At 39.9% G+C, this 14,152-nt stretch overlaps 1 protein-coding gene across 1 annotated transcript in view; it reads right to left on the reverse strand.

Moving 5' to 3' along the window:
• LOC132397811 (protein shisa-like-1) overlaps positions 1–9,744 on the reverse strand; it is a 35,747-nt gene extending 26,003 nt beyond the window's left edge. The window contains exon 1 of the mRNA XM_059976566.1: positions 9,669–9,744. The gene's annotated coding sequence lies outside the window, so the exon portion shown is untranslated. The remainder of the gene's footprint in view (positions 1–9,668) is intronic.
• Positions 9,745–14,152: the final 4,408 nt, after the last annotated feature.

Raw genomic sequence — 14,152 nt, forward strand, 5'->3', positions numbered from 1 at the left:
TTTGTCACAGCAACAGATTACCAGGAGTACTGAAGAAAGAACTTAAGGAAATTCTCAAAGTCTCCATGAAAGATATAACATCACCACCTGTCGACTGACCCCTCAAATTTGAGAACATCTGAGCTGGCATATAGAACCTCAAGCACTTCTGTCAGTGATACATAGAAGTCCAGTGGTAATGGCAGATGGAACTAACTACCTCTCATTCTAACTACTCATCTAATCAGGAATCTCCAGCCTCACTTGTGCTAGTAACCCTGGATACCATATTAGCTTCATCAGTCATTTCAGAACACAAGAAGTTGTGCGGAATCAAAACTTAGCCCCTGAAGGACAGCCTAAGGAGAGTGGGATGTTATAGATTTGAAAGTAGCCACTCATCAATCAGCATGTTCGTTTTAAATTTTATATTTATTTTCTGGGGTAGTTAATTAGATGGCTTTCTTGAAATTTCAATTTTGACAACTCCAATGTCAAACAATGGTGAATCAAAATTGTGAATAAGTCCGAATGTTATTCCCCATTCGGGAAATATTGCTTTATATTAAAGATAATTGTATAAAGGTTAAAAGAGCTGTGAACCCTGACTGGGTTAATAGGAAGTGAATCTGAATATTGCCTCGTGTGGATTAATAGGAACATGGTGAATGTAAGATACAACTCTCAAGTGTGTAGTTATGAACTAATCTTGTTTATAGTGCATTGTGGCATTACTGATGCACACAACCTTCTGACCCTCGTTGTTTATTTGGATTAAAGAAGTGATTCACAGTCCACAATTTAGGTTGCAGTTTTCATCTTTCTGTCTTTACCATGAACAATTTTTCATTAGGTGTTAAATGATAATAAGCGGCAACTTCAACATAAAGCCCCTTGTTATATTTCCTTTCATGATTTATTTAGGTAATTGCAGAGAAATTTGCAGTAAAATATAGAAATGGTGATATTACAGGAGGTTCAAGAAGAGCAGATAAGGATTTTTCTTTTTGCTATTTTCAGAAATGCTTTCTTTTGGACCTTGTGTCCCCTAACAACCATCCCTATTCTGGTTCAAATTCATCACCAAAATCCACTAAAATATAACTGTCCATCAGTATTGCACATATTTTTGAATATCATTATGGGCTATTTTAAATAATAAGGTTTCTTTAAAAAGAATTATGAAGCAAGGAAATAGATTCAATATAGTCCTTGTGAAGAGAGGAATCTTTGTTTCTTTCCCAGGGGTGTAGACTTGTTGGAGCATACTTCTGTAAATGGTAACCCTTTTATAAAACCTATTTTGTTGAAAGCAGCCTTCATTTTTCCCATTTAGTTTGATTGATTGGTTCACTTGGGTGTTGTCAAGGAAGGGGATATGCTGTTATATTATGTGGACGTATTGCATATATGAGAAGCCTTTGAAGGTAGTTTGAATTTACAGATTAATAGCTTATGACTTCCTGTTGCAGTTATAGCTTGTTCTCTCTCCCCCATGCCCATCAAAAATATTGTGCCAACCTGACAAAACTACAAAAAGGATTAGAACATAAGACCATAAGACATAGAGAGAATTATGAAATTGGGCCTATCAAGTCTGCTCCGCCATTCATTCATGGCTGATTTTTTTTTTGCTCTCAACCCCATTGTCCTGCCTTCTCCCTGTAACCTTTGACACCCTAGTTAATGTCCAAGATCCTTTTACTTTGATACCTTTATTAATCATGAACCTATCAGCCTCTGATTTAAATACAATCAATGGGCTTCACAACTTTCATTTGTAATGCATTCCACAAAATAACAACCCTCCAGCTAAAGAAATTCTTTGTAATCTCTGTTCTAAAGGATGTCTTTCTATTCTGAGGCTATACCATTTGGTCCTAGATTCACCTACTAATGAAAAAAATTCTCTTCACGTCCACTCTATCCAGGCCTTTCAGTATTCAGCAGGCTTCATTAAAACCTTCCTCACTCAGCAAGTAAAGGCCTAGAAGCATCAAATTGCAAACCCCAAAGAAAAGTGCAGAGTTGGGGTTCCTAAGGCAGTTCAACATTGAGTTCAATGCCGACTGGCAACTCCTGTGACGTCACTGGTGCCAAACTGCGTCAGTCTCTGCCAATCCTACATGAACAACAGCTTGCTCTCCATGTTGTACAGCCCTGGCTTACCTACTGGTTTGCTTATTATGTAGACAGCTGGCCGCAATATGCGTAGTTGACTCTGACCAATGGAGAGCCTCACGCTGACAAACACTTTATAAAGCCTCAGCAATACATCCTTTTTTAAAAAATATTTCAGTTCCCTCAAAATGAACGCTAACATTGGCATTTGTCTTTGATACTACTGACTCAACCTGCAAGTTAACCTTTAGGGAATCCTGGTCAGGGACAAGAGAGGGTGACTGCAAGTGAGGCAGGTAGAAGGATCCGAAAGTTAGAGCTGGAGGTGACCCAACCACTGAGCTTGTTCACTACTTAACAGATTATATGTTAATGATCTAAAGTTCAACAGCTCTAAGTACATTTATTATCAAAGTATGTATGCAGTATATAACCCTGAGATTCATCTTCCCACAGCCAGTCATGAAAACAAAGAAATGCCATAGAACCAGTCCAAAAAAAACATCAAACACCCAGCACACAAGAAAAAAGAACGTTATTGAGCAAACAGTAAACAATGAGTGAGAACACAGGATATAAAGCCGAAGGGACTGGAAGGTGCTGTAGATTTCTATGTTTTATAAAACATCAAACCACAAGGTGATTGAAACAGTCCAGGGATGTTCAGTTTAGTTCAACTGAGAGCTGTATCGTTCATTGACTGCAGGCCGCAGAGCCAGCTCACCCTGATCAAAATCGCACAAAATTACAATTAAAAAAGGAATAACCAGAAACCAGAAACACGTGTAACATGAGCTACGGAGTCCAATCCACATCGATTAAACCTTGTCCCAGACCCACCATCCTCCAGCAGCATCAAGCGAGGGGGAGAGAGTCTGGTCAAATGCAGGCAGACTGCGCTGAATACCCGCTTGCCCTCCATTCTTGTTCTCGTTGGTTTTAATCTTGCTCAACACTTTAATCGGTGAGATCAGCAAGAAATGGATTTGAGGCTGGGCTCACGCCCTGCCTCCAGGCGGCACAATCTGCTCTAAACCTCGCTGAACTCCCTTGGAGCCACCAAATCATCCGATCACTCAATTGGCCGGAAAGCTCACCATCAAACTGTAAGTCACAGGTTCCAATAGTAACTGAATTATATCTGAAAGGCGAAGCAAAGGGAGTAGTTTTGTGAACTGTCTGTAGGATGTTGCCTTTGGTCAGGTTGTTTGCTGGCATCACCTTCTTCTTCCATCTAGATGATGGAATAAGTGGCTTTTGGCCACATTTGTGGATGATAGATTGAGAAGCTGATAGTGCTGACGAAGCAGGGAGTCTGCAGAAGGACAGATGAGGAGAATAGGGAAAAAGTGGGGGGGGGATAATTTTAAGGTGATTTTTGAAAGTATAGGGAGGCTGTCAGAGGAAGCTCTTTTACATTTAGTATGGTGGGTGTATGGAATGCGCTGCCAGGGGTGGTGGTAGATGCAGAGTCTGATGGGATATTTAAGAGACTCATCGATAGGCACATGAATGATAGAAATATGGAGGGATATGTGGATTGATCTCCGAGTAGTTTATCAGGTCAGCCAGCACAACATTGTGGGCCAAAGGGACTTCGCTGTACTGTAACGCTCTGTGCTCCATGGTCTTTGTTTTAAGTGGCAGATGGAATACAGTACAGGGAAGTACATGGTTATGCACTTCGATAGAAGAAATAAAGCTGCACCTGCCCGTTATGCCGTTGGTGTTTCAGGAAGTAATGAAGGTATAAGCAGATTCTTCATTGTCTGTATAGGAGGATTTTTCATGATTGTTTCCATAACAGTCAGGGTTGCTAGCCCTGAGCTGAACCCCTGAACCTGGAGGACCAGTGGACAACACTTCGACTGGCCTCTACCCTTTGATTGTTTGGCATGGGTGACCCTGCCAAGAGCCAAAACATAAGGCCCTGACTCCAGCCAACAGAGCTCTCCAAGTCACTGAGGCATGCAAGGCTCCAAACCCAACGGCAAGATGGTGGTCCTCTTGGAGGAATAAAGAGGTAATGTATTTTCTAAATGGGGAGCAAAATCAAAAATCAGAGGTGCAAAAGGACTTGGCCCCTGATTACATGCGTACAACTCAATTAAAGCATTGGTGAACACCAAATATGATGTAATCGCCCCACTAATAGCTCGGAATAAGATGCTGCTTTCTTGCCACATCCAGGCATAAAATGTACTAGTTAATTGAAACAGCCAACAGAAGAAAAAGTTTGAGGAACATCTAGCATCCCTGTCTATTATGTTTGACAAGGCTTCAAAAATTTTTCAGTCATGTTTATGTGATGATCTTTTTCAAATGCACTCACTGGATGATTTATCTTAAGTTTCCCATCATCGCAGAAGGTAAACTTTCCACTTACTCTCTCCACTTGTTATCAAGTCATTGAATACAGCACAAGCTATGGGACTAAACACATTCTGCTCCTGCAGCCGGCTGTACCTCAGTCCCTGCTCTGCCAGTATAGTTACAAGATTGGTATATACTCGATGATGGTGAAAATTACACAGGTATCTTCACTCCACATCTGATCTGGATCACATAGTCCCTTGTTGCTTTGTTATCTTTGTGCCCTGGATGAGTCTGTGTTTTATGTGTATATGGAACACGCAAGGTTTCAACCTCTTTTTGAAAGGGCTGCTCATCAAGTTGTGCTGATGAAATTTTGGTCACCTGGCGTAGAGGGGGATGCTATGTTCAGAGGACTTCCTTACTGAGCCTGATCATTCAGAGATCTAGGGAGTGATCTGCCAGGTGGTATCCCCATGCTAAATGCCTGTTCCTCTTCCAAGGGCATATATTGGTGTGGGAAAAAACTGTTTCCGTTATTCACAAATGGTCTTCTTGGGCCAATATCACTGCAAAGACTGGAGTGCTCCTGGATGTTGAGAGAGTAGTCTTACTGAAGTTTTGTGCTAATGTCTTAAACTCAATTTGAATCACAAAAAAACAAACATTAAATATAACCTAATGAGAACAATGCCTAGAGAAGTACAGGACAAACCACCTAATTAATCTACTCATTGGATTTGAGGGCAGGATTGAGTAAATCTCTTGAGGACTATAAAAAGATTAAGAGTACTCTTAACAAGCAAATGACGAGTACTTGAAATGAAATAATCTGGCAAGTAAGGTTAAGGAAGATATCAATAGTTCTATAACTATATTAAGAGTAAAAGGATGACAAGGGAGAGAGTAGGTCCCCTTGGACTTCAGCAGAGTTGCCTCTCTCTTGAGCTAGAAGGGACAGATAGGATTTTTAACGAATATTTCTCCTTGATGCTTACTCAGGAGAACATCATAGTTGCCATGAGATAGGGCAAACAAATGGTGATGTTTGGAAAGACATTCATATCATCAGGAAGGAGATTTTGCAGCCTTGCAGCGCATTAAGGTGAATAAATCTTCGGGGGCTGATTAAATACATCCTCGGTCTTGGTGAGAGGCTAGAGAGGAAATTGCAGAGTTCCTCGTTTAGATTTTTACTTCATGGTTAGCTTGTGAGGAAGTTCCCAAAGACTGGAAAGTGGCTGACGGTTTTCCATTGTTTAAAAAGGGTAGCAAGGCAAGCTAGAGAACTACAAGTGGTCAGCCTGATGTCAGTAATGTGGAAGCTACTGAAGGAAATTCTGAGGGACAGGATCTACCAGCATTTGGATAGATTAGGAGCAGTCAGCGTGTGGCTTTGTACATAGGAAATTATGCTTGGTGAACCTTTCTTTGCAGAGGTAACCAAAAAGGATAGATGAGGGTAGGACAGTGGATGTTTTTATTTGGATTTTAGCAAGGCCTTTAACAGGGTGCTAGTCTGGTCTGGATGGTTTGCTCCCATAGAATCTAGGGAAAGCTAACAAGTGGATTTAAAATTGGCTCAGTGGTAGGAAGCTGATGTTACTGGTTGTTTCTTGGAATGGGATCTGGTGACTAGTATGTGCTGCATGCTTCAGTGTTTATTCTCCAGCTATTTGTCATTTATATAAATAATTTGGGTGCAAATACACACAACTTGATCAGTAGCTTTGCGGACAACAAAATTAGGAGGTGTTGTTAATAGTGAAGAAGTTTATTGCACTGATCTTGATCAGCTAGGGAAATAGGCTGAGGAGTGGCTAAGTGTTAGGCATCATTTCCTAGAACACATGAATGTATAGACGGTTTTTATATTTTGCAATAGAATTTTATAGGCACAGTTGTCAAAAGCACCTCTACATGTTGGATATCATTCATTGAAACATGAATACTACTTATGAGCATCGCTTGATGCTGCTTATTAAGCTCTGACATAGCCAGTGTCAGTGTGAGAGTACAGTGTGTACTCTTGCCCACACTGCGGCACAATATCTGGATCCCAGATCGACCTCTATAGCCACCTGAAGACCCACCAAAAGATAATTCCTTAGAACATCATGCTCTATTCAACTACAACTATGATTGGTATATCTACTGTCCCCAATATTTCTGAAACCATGGTCCTTTAAGTCATTCCATACCCCCGCAACCCCTTTAGCAACATAATTGTCATTTTACTGCTGCTTTTCTGTACTACTCAGCAATTAAACAAGAATTCCCTGTTTTACTGATTTTTAAAGCACACTTTTGCTTTAGCTCTCTATAATCCAAAATAAAAGAACTTTGTTTGATGTCTACATTGGATTTTGTTTTAGATCTATAAGATTTATTCAACGTTAAAAAGCCAAGCTGATCCTTTGTAGCTCACAATCAGGCTGAAAAAACAATAAACGTTTTCTCCTGAACTTCCAAAACTGGCATTATCTCTCAGCATTAACTTAAAACAAAATGTTCTTTAAGAAAAAAAAGAGATTGGTCAATTCACTTAAACAAATCATCTATTACATGTCTGATTCCATGGAGTTCCATGAACCTGAGAATCAAATGTTTGGGCAGACTGAATGACAAATGCAAGACAGTATTCAACTGGTGTATTTCTTTGTGTTACTGAATTGATTTTATCTGTCAACATTGAAACATAGTTGTAATTGATAAGATAATTGTTGGACCAAAATCTTACTGGGTCATGGATAATAGGAGAATTACAGTATATAAACAAGGAAAATTGAACAGTATAGACTGCAGCACTAGTGGGGAGGACTGTGGTCAAGGGAGGCAGACAAGCTTTTGCGGGACTGCTTTGAGTCAGTGGATTGGACCATAATGAAGGCTTCATCTTCGAATCTCAATGAAAATGCTGCAGCGGTCACTGATTTCATCAAAGGCTGCATGGATGAGTGTGTGCCTGTGAGAACACAGGCAGAAGCCCTAAATGAACCAGGCCGAAAGCTAGATCTGTGGCATTCAAGACTAGAGATCCAGAACTCTACAAAAAGTCCAGATACAGTATAATTTATGGAAGGCCATTGTGAGAGCAAAAAGACAATTCCTTGTGAAGTTAGAAATGCTGTTGGATGCACGACAACTGTGACATGGTTTGCATGCCTACCTACCAGTATAAATGCTTCACTCTCTGAAGAGCTGACTGCTTTTAATGCACTCTTTGAGAGAGAGAATAAGACTACATTTATGCAAACCCCCACAGCATCTGCAGACCCTTTGAACTCTGCCTCGAAAGACAATGTTGGAATGTCCTTCAAGAGGGTGTACCCTCACAAGACTTCAGAGTCTGATGGTGTAGCTGACAGAGTACTGAAAATCTGTGCTGACCAACTGGCTGGAGTGTCCAAAAACTCACATATGCGGTGTGAGCTTCCCATCTGCTTCAAAAGGGCATCAATCATAATGGTGCCCAAGAAGAGCAGGGTGAGCTGCCTCAATGACTATCCTCCGGTAGCACTCACATCTACAGGGATGAAGTACTTTGAGAGGATGGTCATGGCAGGAATTAACTCCTGCCTGAGGAAGGAGCAGGACCTGATGCAATTTCCCTACCACCACAACAGATCAATAGCAGACGCAATCTCCTCGACTTTTCATTTGGCTTGAAACATCTGGACAACAGTAAAACATGCATCAGGCATAACACCGCCATCCCTTCACTACTAATCAACAGGCGTCTAAATCCGGATCTCTGCACTTCCCACTGCAACTGATTCCTTGATTTCTTTATGGGGAGACCAGTCAGTGCAGATCTGGAATACCATTGCCGCCTTGCTGACAATCCACACAGGCACACTTCAGGGATGTGTGATTAGCCCACTGCTCTACTCTCTGTGCACACATGACTGTGTGGCTAAGCACAGCTCAAATACCATCTATAAATTCACTGATGACACCACTGTTGTTGGCAACATCTCAGATGGCAAAAAAGAGGTGTACAGAAGTGAGATAAATCAGCCAGTTCAATAGTTTTGTAACAAAAAATACACAGTGAATGTCAGTAAAACCAAGAGATTGATTGTAGACTTTAGGAAGGGGAAATTGAGATCCTCATTGAGAGATCAGTGGTAGAAAGGTTGGGCAGCTTCAGGTTCCTGGGAGTCATCACCTCAAAGTTGCTTATTTTATCTCTATTATATCTCTGCATCTCTTCTATTCTCCTACCTTTCTAGTTTTGCTTCCCTAATTTTTCCAGTCATGTCATAATCCCCCTACCTCTTTTGTTACCATCTCAGAGTTAAATCCCTCCTACGTGATCCACAAAACTTTCTTCTGTGTACGCCACCCCAGTCAACCCTACTTCTGAGATCTTCATCTGAGAATGAAGATCAGTGCCACTAAACTATGGTTGGTGGAAGAACCAGTTTTAATGATGTATTTTCTATGTAAGTTTAAGCAATTTGCTAATGACAGATACGATTCCTTGTAAGGCAAACCACTTTTGGAATCTTTGCCATTCTGAACCATATCACAAGCTAAAAGGTGAAGGCAATCAAATTCACTCTACATTTGCTGATAGAAATGATGATCCCAGGGGCATATTTCATCAGGTAGCTTAATGACTCAGTATCACATCACCTCCGTAACACACTTGAGCTTCTACCCCATTATCTGTCTTTGTGATTCCAGGGAGATAATGGACATCCATTCTCAAATTTCACCCTCTTTGCTAGGTGATTTGTTCTTGTAGAGAAGCATGGAGCAGAGCATTCTGTATCTTCCTGGTTATATATCAAGCATCTCCAGAATTCACTGAGCAAATCACAATATGGCCAGAGTGAATTTGAAAGAGAATCGATTGTGGCAGAAAATCAGTATGCTCAGAGGGGAATGCTCAATATTTTAATGTTAAGAAATTTTTATGTCCCTTTGATAATTGGTTATTGGTCTGGGATCATTAATCTTTCCAAGAGCTTTAATGGCCTGGCACCTACATTCAGTAATATAACCACAGTCACATGAGATCAGCAAAGAAATATCTTAAAGGTTGCTGTTCATAATCAAAATGCTACTTCAACTTCAATCTTGTTATTTTCTTAAACATAATATTGTTTTGGTGCGCTGTTTATTTTCAACTTTTTTGACATTATTTTGAAGTATTTCTCCCTGATCACAGAGAAAAAAAAAACTTTACAAGCACAATGTCTAAAAAAAAAATACACGTTCAAATTTCAAGTCAAACAGATACTCACATTTTAGGCTTGCTTTACTCCAAAAGGGTTCTGTCGTAACATGAAGTGATAATGATGAACTGCTAGTGTTTTCAAGTAATTTGGGCTGCACCTCCTGAAATGTCTCGGAGACTCTCATAGTCAGCTGATGACACAAAAAATGCACTGCTGGGACTCATACCTAACAGTAGTAAATAAGAATATTGGACAAAGATTTCATGAGGAGAAAAGGATATGAATATGACTGGAGAAATAGAAGTTAACGCAGAGGCAAGGAGTTTATGTTGGAAGAAAAGGAATGGGAATCTGTAGCAAGGTGTTTTTGATCAGAAAACCCGCTGAAAGTGAAAAAGAGCAGCAAAGAAAATGTGTGAGGTCAGATTATTTACAAACGGTAATGAGAATATTTGAAATCAGTTTGCTGGATTAGGATGTGCCTGCAATTGGCTTTCGGTTGAGTGGATTAACAGGGTGAAGAAATATCATCTGTCACAGCAACCCAATTATAATTAATGAGGTTTCCATAGCAGCCGAGGTTAGGGGATAAACAACAAAAGCGAATGTTAATTTCTGTGTGGTAAACAAGCCATATTATTCTCAATCTTATTTTTGTTCTGCCTTCAGACAGGAAAGCTATGTTTATACCACAGCAAGGCTGAAATCTGACTGTGCTGTCCGAGCAACTGAAGCTCAGTCTCATTTAATTTGAAACACATTTTGCACAAAGTGTGAATACAATTAAATTAGGACAGATAGCAGCAAATTGTAATCCACTATTTCCTTCTTCTCTGCATATCGTTCAGATGCCTGTTAGTTTAAAATAGTCCATTTGAGGAAATCCCCATTTTTTCAGAGTAAAGTATTATTATGTTACACATTGCTTTATTAAATAATAAATACTTTGATTTCCCTGAGAAAAATACTGTCTTCAGAGAAAAAAATTCGAAAATCTGTAGTCCTGTCTGCAGATTGACATCTTTTTCAGGATATATTCAAGCATTCTTTGCTTCATTAGCCATCACATGGTGGAATAATTTTATAAATTTACTCTTCTATGCCTTATCTTTCACACCACATTTGAAACTTCTCCTTCTGCATTTGAAATCCATTAAAGCTGCAAGGATCTCCTCCCTCTTTTTCTCTTTGCCCACCAGTCAATATTATCGATAACAGAGCCTTTTGAAGCAAAACAGTTCTTATATCATTATGACAAACTAATGGCTCCCTATTCCTGATGGGAAATTAATGTTAATAGCTTGAACAATCCTTTGAAAACAGTATGGTAAGGCACACTGAAGCTTTGCACTTTACAGTATACTGTACGCAGCTGTCGGTCTGTGTTTCATCAAATGTACAGATTCATTTTGATGAAACCAGATAAGCATAGCATTAAAATGAACAGGAATGTCTAAGTTCTTCTATGGTACCTGGTAGCTTACATGTGCTGATGTCCTATGGGTGAGAATGCTAGAAAAAGGCAGAGAATGGCTTTTCTGCCTTCAAAGATAATGTGAAGAATAGATGGTAGGAACTGCTGCACAGAATTATTTTATCGATACTGAGTGAGATTACATGATATAGTATTAAATCTATGGTAATGATTATAGGAGCTCTGGAACTGAGAGCAATTTCTGAGACGCCCTATGATCCAGCAGCACACAGAAGTAATTCCAATAATAAGGCTCATTTACAAATGGGGAAAGATACTTTCCTACCCTAAGAAAGTATTATATTTTATAATGAAAATCCATGTCTGAGAGATGTAAGATATGTCATAACACTTGTGGCAAAGAATGCAAAATGGTGTAATAGATTCAGCTATATGCACCTGAGAAAAGAAAAAAACGCCAGATGATATAATGTGTTAACATGACTAGATAATTTATTGGTACTTGCAGAATGGTGATCTGGAAGAATATTGAGGGGTGCATTGGTCTGACTTGCGGCTGATTGCTCATTCTTGTTATTGCTTAAGATATATTCACATTTAGGAAGTCAGAACTTCTGAATTATGAGGGTCAAAGCCAGAAAATGTTGTGACCTGGTTAGAATCCAAGGGAGTAGTTGGGACTTTTTGACTCCGAAATTCCGTGGGAGTTTTCCGACCTATTGCAATTTCAAATGTGCCGTGGAAGATAAGGAAAAGCAAATTATGACTGTTGGTTCACATGAAGGGGAGGAATAAGATATACTATGTTAGTCATGATTGTGCAAAGAGGTTGAGCATGGAGCTAGTTACGTAAGGATTAGGGTTAGGGATGCGGTTAGCGTCAGGGTTAGGGTCAACCTTATAGAAATGTTTAAAATTATGAGAGGCATAGATAAAGTGCGATGGTAACAGTCTTTTCCCTCAGAGTAGGGAAGACCAAAACAGCAAGTCATAGATTTTGAGTGAGAGCTGATGAGTATATGGAACGAGCTATCAGAAGAAGTGATTGAAGAAGGTACTATAATGTTATTTAGATAGGTATATGGAGGGACATTGGAAGGTTACGGGCTGGATGTAGGAAATTAGGACTAGCTGCCGAATACTGAGGTCTGTATGGATTCATTGGGCCAAAGGGCTTGTATCTGTGCTATACTAGTCAATACAGAAGGCATATGCTTTCTCATTGCAAAATAAAGCAATTTAATAATTGATAACTGATTCAAAGAAGTGTAGAGGAGCAGAGAAAGGTCTTGGACTACAGGCCCACAGACCTCTGAAGGTAATTCAACAGGTAAATAAATTGGATATGAAGGCTGATGAGAATAGAGAGGTCTCATTAGAACTGAATAAAGTGCATTCAGGTTAGCACATGAAAGCATCAGGAAATGTGCAGAGAAGATTTTGGAATCATATTGATATGAGAAGAGACCATCTATTCATGGTTGTTCCTTATGAGACCAAAAAAATTGAGAGCAGGAGTATTAACTCACTTTGCGCGTGATAGGTTGAATAGCCTTATTTTTGTACCATGAATAGCGCATTGATCAGACAGCATTTGGAGTTTTGGGCCCCTGATCTAAAAGAGGATGTGCTGGCATTGGAGGGGGTTCAGAGGAGGTTCGTGAGAATGATCCCAGGAATTAGATGGTTAATCATATGGCATAAGGCATTTTTGATGCTTCTCGGTCTGTATGTGCTGGTTTAGAAGAATGAGGGAGCGTGATCTCATTAAAGTCAACTGAATATTGAAAAGCCTAGATTGAGTGATTCTGTGCGTTCTGTGTTAACTGACTTAACACAGGAGCAAGTCTAGGCCAAATCCCTGGAACTCTGCCCTATAAACTCTGCTTCCCAACCTCTATTTTATCCTTTACAATACTTTGTAATAACTACTACATTGTCCAGGCTTTCATACACTCAGAGGCCATCATATCAGGTATACCCATATACCTGCTTGTTAATGTAAATATCTAAACAGCATCACAAAGCATAGAAGCATGCAGACATGATCAGGAGGGTCAGTTGTTGTTTGGAATGTGGGAAAATGTGATCTAAGTGACTTTGACCATGGAATAATTGCTGGTGCAGACGATGGTGGTTTGAGTATCTCAGAAGCTCCTGGGATTTTCATGCACAACTAGAGTGTACAGAGAATGGTGCAAATAAACAAACAATAAGAGACTTCCTGTCAGTAGCAGTTCTGCGGTGGAAAATGCCTCGTTAATGAGAGAAATCAGAGGGGAATGGCCAGACTGTTTCAAGCTGACAGGAAGGCGACAGTAACTCAAATAACCATGCATTACTATTGTGGTGTGCAGAAAGCATCTCTCAAAGCACACCACACTGAACCTTGAAGTGGATGGGCTATAGCAGCAAAAAAAAAACACTGAGTGTGTGTTAAATTATGTTTGATCATGCTCATTTGAATATTTTGAAATATTAAAGGCTGTATAAGGACAATTTTATTTTATTTTGACCAGCTTTGAGAGAAAATTAAAGAGACATCTGCATGATAAACAATAGCATCTGGATCATTTTGTGTAGTCCCGATAGACCATGGATTTGCACCTTGGAAGGTTTCCAGGGCACAAGCCTGGGCAATGTTTATTTTATGGAAGACCGGCAGTTGCCCAAGCTGCAAGTCTCCCCTCTCCATGCCACCAATATTGTCCAAGGTTGGCACTGGTGTTGTCGCAGAGCTATGTGTGGTTTAGTGCCTTGCTCAAGGACACACACGCAACCCCCAGCCAAGGCTCGAACTAGCGACCTTCAGATAACTAGATGAACGCCTTAACCACTTGGCCATGCTGGATCATTTTATGAGAAGGTTCTAATGTGATAGCCCTAGTTTATGTTACGTACTGGTTTCACATGGAAACTTTTTACCTGTAAGGAGCTCTGCTCAGATCTAAGTTAGATAAGAATTCCACCCTGATAGAGAACAGTTAAGCTCACAGAAATAGGTCATTGAATTGATGCAATTTTGGAACCATCATGGTTGTTTATATCATACTTCAGCTGACCTTTAATGTACAGTTGGCTGGTGTCTGTCATGTCATACATTTCAAAAGTGCTG

Source organism: Hypanus sabinus, chromosome 8, assembly GCF_030144855.1.
Source record: "Hypanus sabinus isolate sHypSab1 chromosome 8, sHypSab1.hap1, whole genome shotgun sequence".
Classification (NCBI taxonomy): domain Eukaryota; kingdom Metazoa; phylum Chordata; class Chondrichthyes; order Myliobatiformes; family Dasyatidae; genus Hypanus; species Hypanus sabinus.